The sequence below is a fragment of the Fukomys damarensis genome, unplaced genomic scaffold, assembly GCF_012274545.1.
Source record: "Fukomys damarensis isolate Sample0158 unplaced genomic scaffold, DMR_v1.0_HiC HiC_scaffold_14, whole genome shotgun sequence".
In the NCBI taxonomy this organism is placed as follows: domain Eukaryota; kingdom Metazoa; phylum Chordata; class Mammalia; order Rodentia; family Bathyergidae; genus Fukomys; species Fukomys damarensis.
The window spans coordinates 71,638,911-71,649,689 of NW_022900926.1; the positions used below are offsets into that span (position 1 = coordinate 71,638,911).

At 46.3% G+C, this 10,779-nt stretch overlaps 1 pseudogene; it reads right to left on the reverse strand.

Moving 5' to 3' along the window:
* Positions 1-9,488: 9,488 nt before the first annotated feature.
* On the reverse strand, positions 9,489-10,293 carry LOC104860576 (annotated as a pseudogene).
* Between the last annotated feature and the right edge of the window lie 486 nt (positions 10,294-10,779).

Consider the following 10,779-nt stretch of genomic DNA (forward strand, 5'->3'; position numbering starts at 1 on the left):
TTTTTTTTTTTTTTTTTTGGTACCAGGGATCGAACTCGGGTCCTTGTGCTTGCAAGGCAGGCGGCGGAACCATTGGGCTAAATCCCTGGCCCTAAAAAACATTTTAATACTCATATTATCATATTATAATATTCTTTCTAATTAGACATCTGTTCCTCCATAACTAACTTCACAGCAAACATCCTTTGAACAGTTTTCGTTTCTGGTTGTTTTGTTTTGTTTTGTTTTTGGAACTGGGGCTTATTGAACCGAGGGCCTTTGTACTGAGCTCCCTCCCAACCCTTTTTAAATTTGTAAAATTTTGAGACAAGGTCTCACTAAGTCTGTAAATGACAACCTTCATGCCTCAGCCTTCTAGAGCACTAGGACTACAGGCATGTACCACCATACCTGGCTCCTTTTTGCTTTTATTTTCGGCAATATAGGGGATTGAACACAGGGGCCTGTAACTACTAGGCAAGTGCTCTACCACTGTACCAACCCTTTTTATTTACCTGTGAGACAGGATCTCACTAAATTGCCCAGGATACCTCAAACTTTCAGTCCTCCTCCTCCTGCCTCAGCTTCCCAAATATCTGGGATTACAGGCCTGCACCACCACACCCAGCCATTGCCAGTTACTTATGATACATTCCTAAAAGTAGAAATCTAGGTCTGGAAACAAAATACTAATTGTCCTCCAGAAATGTGTATTCACAGTTGCAGTGTAGGAGATTGCCTAACACAAATCTTGGCCAAATGTGAGTGCAAAGTATACTTTCTAACTTTACAGGAAAAAGAAATCACGTTGTTTTGTGTGTGTGTCTATGTTTTGGGTTTTGTTTGGTTTTTGTTTGTTTGTTTGTTTGTTTTTGCACCTGGGATTGGACTCAGGACCTTGTGCTTGCGAGGCAGGCATAATACCACTGAGCTAAACCCCCGGCCCCAGAAATCACATTCTTAATTGTATTTTTACTCTCATTGAGAGTAAACTTTTTTCCAGATAGTTATCAGCCATTTGGATTTCTTATGAATTAAATTGTTCTTCATATATTTTTGCCCGTCTGTAGCAGGGAATGTATTAAGAGTGAGCTCAGGGTAAAAAAAAAAAAAAAAATGTGAGCTGCAGTTTGAAGATAGCCCTTGGGAGGCTGAGGCAGGAGAATCATGAGTTCAAAGCCAGCCTGGACTGCAAAATGAGACATTGTCTCAAAGAAAAAGCTGAAGTTTGCACTGTTATGGAGCAAATGGGTTCACGACTGGGAGCAGAAGATGCCTGTTCTTAGCGAGTGAAACAATAAAGATACAGTAAGGCGCTGGGGATACAACTCAGAGGTAGCATGCCTGCCTAGAACAAGACCCTGGACTTCATTCCCACCTCCTCAAGGTGCGGGGCAAGGAAGACACACTAAATGTCTAAAAAACATGAAGTGAGCTCAGGGTAAGCAAGGACTAGACTCAGACATTTCTTGGTTAGGTCAAGTACAGCCTAATTATAGAAAGGATGCAGAAGCAAATCAGTACAGGCAGGCTACAAAACAGAGTTTACAGTACTTCCCAGGAGAGTCTGAAGATGTTTGTGGGAGCTGGGCGTGGTGGAGCACACCTGTGATCCCAGCACTCGGGAGGCTGAGGCAGGTGGATTGAGTTGGAGGCCAGCCTGGGCTGCAGAGTGAGTTCAAGTCCTGCCTGGACTACATAGCAAGACCCTGCCTCAAAGAAGGAGGAGAAGGAGGCGGGGGGCGAGGGCAAGGGTGAAGAAAAGTTTACAGGCCCTGAAATCCTCACTGGAGGACATGATTGCAGAAGGGCGGGATATTAAACGGCTGTTAGTCTAACAGTCTCTCTCTACACCCAGTCGGACATGCTTAAGGCTAAAACACGGTAAGGTGCATAATAAATTCCTCTCAGTGCGGACTAGAAACCACCTCATCTGGTCCCAGAGCACCTCTTCTGTTTGGGAATTATGCAGTGCATGATATAATTACAGGATACAGCCCCCCGGGGCAGGAACCGGGCCTCTTCATCTCATTCAGCCTGCCTTGCACCATGGGACAGCACATCTGGCTCAAGTACCTTTTCAGTTGGAATTTTTAGAGCTGGGGTAGTTTTCCAAACAACTCTGGCTATCAAGATAACATCCTGCCAGATGTGGTGGCACATGCCTGTAATCCTTGCACTCAGAGGCTGAGGCAGGAGGATCACAAATTCAGGTAGCCTAGGCAACTTAGCAAGATCCCGACTCAAAAAATAAAAGTGGGCTGAGGGTGTAGCTCAGCGTGAAGGCCCCGGGTTCAATCCCAGTACAAAAAAGAAAAGGAAAGAAAGGTAACACACCCTGGGACTAGTTATAAGGCCCATCCTGAGACCCGCTGTATTCTTAGTGTACTGTAAGACTCTTCTTCACTCACAAACAAACAGAAACAAGCTTGCGCACCTCAGCTGTGAGTGAAGCTGTGCCTATGACAGACCAGAAGCAAAGGGAGGGCACCACCCTAGGAGGGATCTGCGAGCGTCTCTGTCAAGCCCTCCCTGGGGCTGGAGGCGTACAGTGGTTATTGGTACAGCGTCGCCTATTGCGCGTCAAGCTCTGAGTTCAATGCCCAGCAGCACAAAGCCGGGGGAAGCCCTCCTCTTCAGGAAAAGATGACCTACAGAATGGGACAAAATACCTGCAAACTGTTCACCTGACATAGGGTTAATATCCTGAGTATATAAGGAACTCAAAAAAAAATCAGCAGCAAATTAATTTAAATCTGGGCAAAAGAAACACTGCATGTTTAAGCCCAGCCCGAGCAATTCAGTGACTTAGTAAACGTCTGTCTCAAAAGAAAGGGGGGTGGGGAAGAAAGAAAGGGAGGGAGGGAGGGAGGTAGAAAAAGAGTGGGGAGCCAGGCAGGGTGGAGCATGTCCATAATCCCAGTACTTGGGAGGCTGAGGCTTTAAGTTCAAAACCAGCCTGGGCTATGTAGTGAAACACATAAGAAGACCTTTTTTCACTACACACACACACACACACACACACACACACACACACACACACACACACAAAGGGTGGGGGGATTGCTGATGTAGCTCCCTACAGATATCCTGGGTTCAATCCCCAGTACTACCTACCTACCTATATTTAGCCAAATAAATGAAAAAATGCTCATGTCATCAGAGGAACACAAAACAAAACTACAATAAGCTGCCACCTCACTTCAGTTAGAATGGCTGTCATCGAGAGACAAAAAATGAGTTCAATCCCGAGTTCCACAAAAAAAGCAGGAAAAAGAAAGGAAAAGCAGTGCTGAGCCGGGCGTGGTGGTGCACGCCTGTAATCCCAGCACTCGGGAGGCTGAGGCAGGAGGATCGCTGTGAGTTCGAGACCAGCCTGGGCTACATAGCGAGTTCCAGATCAGTCTCAACTACATAGTGAGACCCTGTCTCAAAACAACAACAACAAAAAAAGGAAAAGCAGCGCTGGTAAAGATGAGAAAGGGAACTCTTACACTGTCCGTGGATGGGACATGCAGCCAGCATGGAAAATAGTCCAGAGGCTCTGAAAGAACTAAAAACAGCTTCTGGGTGGCCCAGTGCCCCATGGCTAGGGGTCTGCACAGGAAATGAGGTGACATACCAAGTTTGTGGGTGCGCACGCCCATGGCCGTGCACATGCGGCACTGTTCACAGCAGCCAAGACGGGATGGACAGTGCTGTCCGCCCATCAACAGACGACTTGGGGGGAGAAAACAGAGTGCACACATGGGATACCACTCAGCCAGAGAGAAGGCTGTGACCCGTCACCTGCACCATGGCAGGACCACAGGACGTCACGTGCCTGAAATGAGCCAGGCACGGAAAGGCAAATGCCACGTGTTCTCACTCATATGTGGACGCTAAAAGCTTGGTCTCATAAGGAGAGGACAACAGTGGTCACCAGAGATGGAGGAGGAAGACGGGAGGTGTAGAGGATGGCTGGAAGATAGCTACCAGATGGAGTTACACAGGAGGAGTAAATCCTGCGGTCTGTCATACAGCAGGATAACTACAGTTTACAAGGTGTATTAAATACTAGCCAGATGGTGGGGGTGAGGGCACACGCCTGTAACCCAGCACTCGGGAGGCTGAGGCAGAAGGATCGCTGTGAGTTGGAGGCCAGCCTGGGCCACACAGTGAGTTCAAAACCAGCCTGAACTATACAGTGAGACTCTGTCTCAAAAAACAAACAAAAATTTTTTTTTTTAAATTGAGAAATCTTCCATCAAGTCATGCTCCTGGCAGGCCGGCTGCTGGAGGATGAGGCCACCCAGAAGTTCTGGCTACTCTGGAGGCAGGTGGCCGCATGCTTGGAAGGAAAGTGTGATTCCCTAGCCCAGGCTGGACAGGTGAGAGGTCAGACTCCCAAGGACAGGCTCGGCCAAGGGGCGAATGCACTGCAGCCGGCACCCTGTCAACACTGTTCCCTCCTATGGCAAGGGGCCCGTGCCAGCTCTTAAATCCTATGTAATCCTGGCTTCCTCTAATAATCCACTTTGCCCAGGCCAAAAAAAAAATGTAAACTCTTCCTCTCTGAAGAATTCTGTACATGGTCTGAAAGAGTATTTATCATACACTTGAGGAAGTACTTGAAGTCATATAAACCACATTTCCTTGTTTTTGTTGTCAGTTTTATTTTGCGAGCTAACTTGCTTAAAAATAGAGACATTCGGTGGTGCTGCTGCTCTTCCCTGAACTTCTCAAACTCTCCTCCAAAGAGAGGAACAAGGGCTGGGGATTTAGTTCAGTGGCGCTGCCACCTGCCTTGTAAGCACATCCTGAGTTTGATCCCCGGTACCAATAAATAAATAACAGACCAGAGAGGAACAGATATTGAGGGATTTGTTTCTCCCTTTGGGGCTAGAAACCAAATTCAGGGCCTCACGTATGCTAAGCTACACCCCCACCCCAGTCCAAATATATATATATTTTTTCAAGAGTAGGAAAATTAATTGGGGAATAGGAATAGCTCCTGAGAGACAGGAGGGACCCTGAATGGGTTGCCCCAGTCCAAATATATTTTTACAAATACTTTTTTTTCCTTTTTTTGAGACAGGGTCGCACTGTGTAGCTCAGGTTGGCCTTGAACTCACTACGTAGCCCAAAGCATCCACACATCTGTGTCATTCTCACCACTTGTTCTGCCCTAAGACACTGGAAGGTTTAGCAACCGAGACTATGGACAGCAGCGATTCAGGGGGGAAAGGAGGGAGGGATGGGCCTCCCTCCCCCCAGGCTTTTGAAAGTGCCTCCTTCGGTTCAGGATCGCTAGTCTGGCATTTGGGTTTGATTCATTAGTCACAAAGGGTGTAGCATAAGTCGTGGAGCGTTAATTAGTAAAAGGCAAACACCAACACAATGGGTAAACAAACCGCTCAAATAATTAGCACTGATTCCCCAAACCTGTGACTGCTGTCACAAATAAGAAGTTCAAAACCCCGTGCTAAATTTGTGAGTTTCCCCCTTTAACTGACTCTGCCCCCTGGTGTTAATTTGAAACAAATTAAACGGTAAAGGCAGCATCCAAAAGGAAGACTAAGCAGATTCCACCCGGGGGCAAAAATGAGCCAACAGGCACACGCCACTTTCAAAAAAGCCACTTCCACAAGGGGAAGCCAGAGACCAGCAGATGTGGACAGCCACCTGCTGGCGGCCACAGGGAATACTTGTCCCCTTGGAGTTCTTCACCAGTGCTGGCCTCCCTACGTACACGAATCACTGGTTTTTAACTTCCTGTGGCCACATAACAAAGTAAAACGAAAAAGATCCATTTGGTTTCGATGACGTGTTTAACTCGATGCTATGAGTGGGCGTGGTCTGTCCTCTGGGGCCTCGGGCGCTGGCTCTTGGTCCCAGAGTGGTGGTGTGGAAACGGTGGATCCCCAGAAAGGCGGTCAGCTCTGGGGGCACTGCTCTGCTCTCAGGGAGTAGTTTAGCTCTCACAGTAACAGGTTAGCAAGGGCTGGGGACGGTGAGGCCCTGGGTTCCATCCCAGCACCACAAAAAGCAACAACAGGTTGTTATAAAGTGAGTTTGGCTTTCTTGGCTCCTCTCCCGCTTCCTGTCTCACCATGAGCCCTCCCCACTGTGATGCCACAGCTACCAGACCTTCTCTAGGTAGGGCTAAGCAGAAGCATCATGCTTTTAACTCTACAGAACTGGAAGCTACACAAACCTTTTTTGTTTATAAGGCACTCAGCCTTAGGTATTTTGTTGTAGCAATAGAAACAGATTAAGATACACAATATATCCAAAATAGTATCATTTCAAGATGTCACCAATATTCAACATTAACTAGCTATTCTGCATCCTTTTTTGATAGTACTTGCTATGGTTTGGATATGGTCTGAGTATGTCCCCCAAGACTCCCTGTGTTGAAATGCAACCTCCATTGTGAAGTACTGAGAGGTGGAAACTTAATCGGACTAGTGTTTAGTGGTGGGGCCTCTGAGAGGTGATTAAAATTAGATAGAGCCCGGGTATGGTGGTGCACTCTGGAAGGCTGAGACAGAAGGATCACAAATTCAAGCACAGGCAGGGCAATTTAATGACAAAATTAAAAGAAAAAAAAGGCTGTGGTTATAGCTCAGATAGCTCAGTGGGAAGGCCCTGGGTTCACTCCCCAGTGCCACAAAAAAGGTGGGTGGGGGAGAAGCTGTGTACAGTAACACAAATCTGTAATCACAGCTACTTAGTAGGCTGAGGCAGGAGAATCAAAAGTTTGAGGCTATCCTGAGCAAGTTGGGAAGAGCCTGTCTCAAAATAAAACTTTAGGGTCCGGGGATTTAGCTCAGTGGTTCCACCACCTGCCTCAAGTGTAAGGACCTGAGTTCGATCCCCGGTACCAAAAAATAAATAAAAAATTAAATTAAAAAAAAAAAAAAAGGTCTGGGGATATAGCTCCAAGCAGAGCACTTGGTTAGCATTCACAAGGCAATAGATTCACTCCCCAGCATCACACAAAAAAGGAGAGAGGTCAAAAGCAACACATGTAAATAGCTGTGCTCCCATCTCTTGCCATGTGATGCTCTGCATCACCGGGGGACTCCGCGAGGCCCAAGGTCTTTGCAGATAGAGGCCCCTTAACCTTGGACCTCTAGAACTGTGCGCCAAACTAGACCTCTTTGGGCTGGGCATGATTATGCATGCCTGTAATCCCAGCACTCGGGAGGCTGAGGCAGGAGGATCACCATGAGTTCAAGGCCAGCCTGAGCTACGTAGGGGGACCCAGTCTCAAAAAAACAAAAACAAAAAAAAAAAAAGATCCCTTTTCCTTCAAATTTACCCAGTCCATGGTATTGTGTTATTATCAAGAGAAAACGAATGACTGGTGTACTGCCTTGGCTATCGAGTGCAGCATAATATATTACCACGAACTCCGTGACTTACAAGAATACACACTCCCTTGTGTCTCGGAGTCAGGAACCCAGGAACAGCTTCACTGCGCTCTCTGCACCAGGCTGTCTCAGGAGGGGCATCAAGGTGTCAGCCAGAAAGTGGTCTCCTCGGGGCCTGTCTAGGGAACGATCCTTTCCAAGTCTGCGTGGCTGCTGGCAGTTCATTTCTTGTTATTAGGGCCGGGCCTTACTTCTGCCTAGAAGCCTCTCTCAGGTTCTCTGTTCTGCTGACCTTTTCAGCTATTTCATCAAGTAGGGAAGGGAGAGAGTCAAGAGAGGGAGTCTGAGGGCAACACTGGGCCACAATTTATCTGATGCAATTATGGAGGCGACACCGTATTGGCTCTGCCATATTTTGTTAGAAGCGAAACACAGCCGGGCCACACTCAAAAGGGAGGAGATTCCACGAGGGTGTCAACAACAGAGGCAGAAATTACTGCAAACCACTGTTTAATCTGTCCACCACATCAGTAAATCTTTAAGATCTACTGTGTAGTTTATTCCTACAACACATCTCAGTCAGACCAGCCACTTTTCAAGTGCTCAGTAGCCACCAGCTACTGACTGCCGTATTATACAACACGGTTCTATTAACAGGGAACCCAGAGGTCTGGGGAATTACAGACAATTCAATCTCAAAAAGAATGTGAAGTATAAAAGTGTAGTGTGAAGCAGGGATGGCGAACCTTTTAGAGTTCTCAGTGATACAGAACAGCCCACTGTGGCACGTGTGCCATAGGTTCGCCACCACTGGTATAAAGCATTGGAAGTGTAAGAATATAAAGGCAAAGGTACTGGAAGGTTAAAAACATGTTATTTCTAATAGGTAAAGAACTCACTATTATTTTATGTAATTTTTTTTTCTTATAGTGCTGGTATAGAAAACAGTTTGGGGCCAGGGATTTAGCTCTTGGGTTCAGTGGCCTACCTTGCAAGCGCAAGGACCCAAGTTCAATCCCCTGTAACAAAAAAAAAAAAAAAGAACTCACTAGAAAACAGTTTGTTTAGGGCCAGGGATTTAGCTCAGTGGTGCTGCCACCTGCCTTGCAACTACAAGGTCTGGAGTCAATCCCTGGTACTAAAACAAACAAAACAACAAAAAAACAGTAAATAGTTTGTTTCATTAGCTTATGAGGAAGGCAGCTAGTTAGTAGAAAGGCCCGAGAGAGTTAGGTGACCAGCTATATTGATAAAAATTACGACTAGAGAGGGCCAGGGATTTAGCTCAGGGCACTGTTCCTGCCTTGCAAGCACAAGGTCCTGTGTTCAATCCCCAGTACAAAAAAAAAAAAATGTACACATACACACACACACACACACACACACACACACAGAGCCAGGTGAGGTGGTGCATGCCTAGTATCCCAGTACTCTGAAATGCTAAGGCAAGAGAATCACAAATTCAAGCCAAGCTGAGGCAATTTAGTAACTCAGCAAGGCCTGGTCTCAGAACATAAAATGGGAGCCGGGCGTGGTGGTCCACGCCTGTAATCCCAGCACTCGGGTAACTGAGGCAGGAGGATCTGTGAGTTTGAGGCCAGCCTAGACTACAAAGAGACCCTGTCTCAAAAAACAAAACAACAACAACAACAACAACAAAAACCCCACAAAAAGTAAAATAAAATAAAATGGGCTGGGGAGTAGCTTCATGTGAAGGACATGGGTCCAATCCCCAGGACTGCAAAACATAAATTAAAATCAAAATTCTTTCACATACAGAGTATAATCTTTCTCCCCCACTCTCACTTTTTACCAAGCAATTCTAAAAGACTTCAGTTATTGCCTGGATCTGAGGTAAACATTTGTTAAAAAAAAAAAAAAAATTCCAGACCCAAGTGTGAGCTCTAAGTCCCTACATCTAGGCCTGGATATCAAGGGAGTTGGAAAATGTATAAGAGCGGAGGGGTTAGCTCAGTGGTTTCTGGTGCAGTTCCTGCCTTGAAAGCGCAAGGACCTGAGTTCAATCTCTGGTACCAAAAAAGAAATACAGAGTAAGCGATTTTCGTTTAAAATTTCCTTTAAAGCCTACACATTGAGCGGTTCAGAGAGCCCGATTTCCAGTTGATCCTTTTATTTTTGTTTTGTCTTTTAGTTTAAATGCACTTTATTTTTAGACAACCTACATGACATGTTTTGTTTTTCTCCCTAAAAAAAACAATGCCTCCACTCGAAATAAACCACGGTCAAAATAAACGAAGTGTTCACGATGACATCAGTCCCATTTGTCTAAAATCCCGGTGTCGTGTGGATGACAAGCAGCAGCCCGTTAGGACAAGTGATAGATCCAAGGGAACCGCCGAATCCATTAACATTTTTCCATTTCTAAACCACCCTTAAAGAAAATCATAAATGGGGTCACACCATCCTCACGGTAGTCAGGAGAGCAACCACGCCCTGTGGATTCATGTTTACACCAATAAAAAACTGATAGTTTTTGAAATTAGCAAGGATGTGCTTGATTTGTTCTGCAGCACCCATCATAAAAGGTTTTACTCTTTCTGGTCTTTGTTCTTCTAGTTCGCCTTTGATTGGTTTCATATAATCTTTGATGTATTTCTTGTGGGCCTCTTTTGTGAAGCTGGTTTCCTGCAAGTGATGGTTCATGACCGTATCAGCACCAGTGACTACAGTGCTTTCGGTACCTTCACCGTCTGGGCCTTCAGCGGAGGCCTTTCCACCCCTCAGTGTTACCCTCCATTCTACCGACCGTCTTGCCCTCCACCTCCAGGCACAGCCCGCCCACGATCTCCCGGATCTTGTAAATGTCGGAGAATGTCTCATACTGGCTGACGAGGTCCCAACAGAGAATCGTAACGGTGGCTGAAGGGAGACACAGCCGCACTAGCTTAGCAGGCGCCCGGAGCTCAGAGCGAGGGCGGTGCAACCGGAGCGGTGCACGAGGGGAGGGCCGAGCGCGTGGAAAAAAGCCAGTTGATCATTTTAAACCATGGAGCCACCTGTGATAGGCAGCCACCGGACAAATGAGCAAATTCCTGTGCTCTGCTTATCCTTGAAAGGTTCTAAATTGAGCAGGGTGGCACACACCTGTAATCCCAACACTCAGGAGTCTGAGGCAGGAAAATCTCAAGTTCAAGACCATCCTGGGCTACATAGTGAACTCAAGGCCAGCCTGAACTACAAAGTGAGACCCTGTCTCGAGAAAACAATACAAAAAAACCAATGTACTTAGTACTTAACCACTTTCTGTCTGTGATTTCATTCTTTGACTCTATGAGACAGTGGGCTCAGTTTCTACGGTGATAGCTGTCTCAGTAAATCAGCTCCAAGCCCCATAATCCCATCTGCTTCCAAAATCCCCACCTATGAACACATGGAGTACTTGGGGAACACCTGGATAGAAGTCAGAACAGCTAGCTTTAAG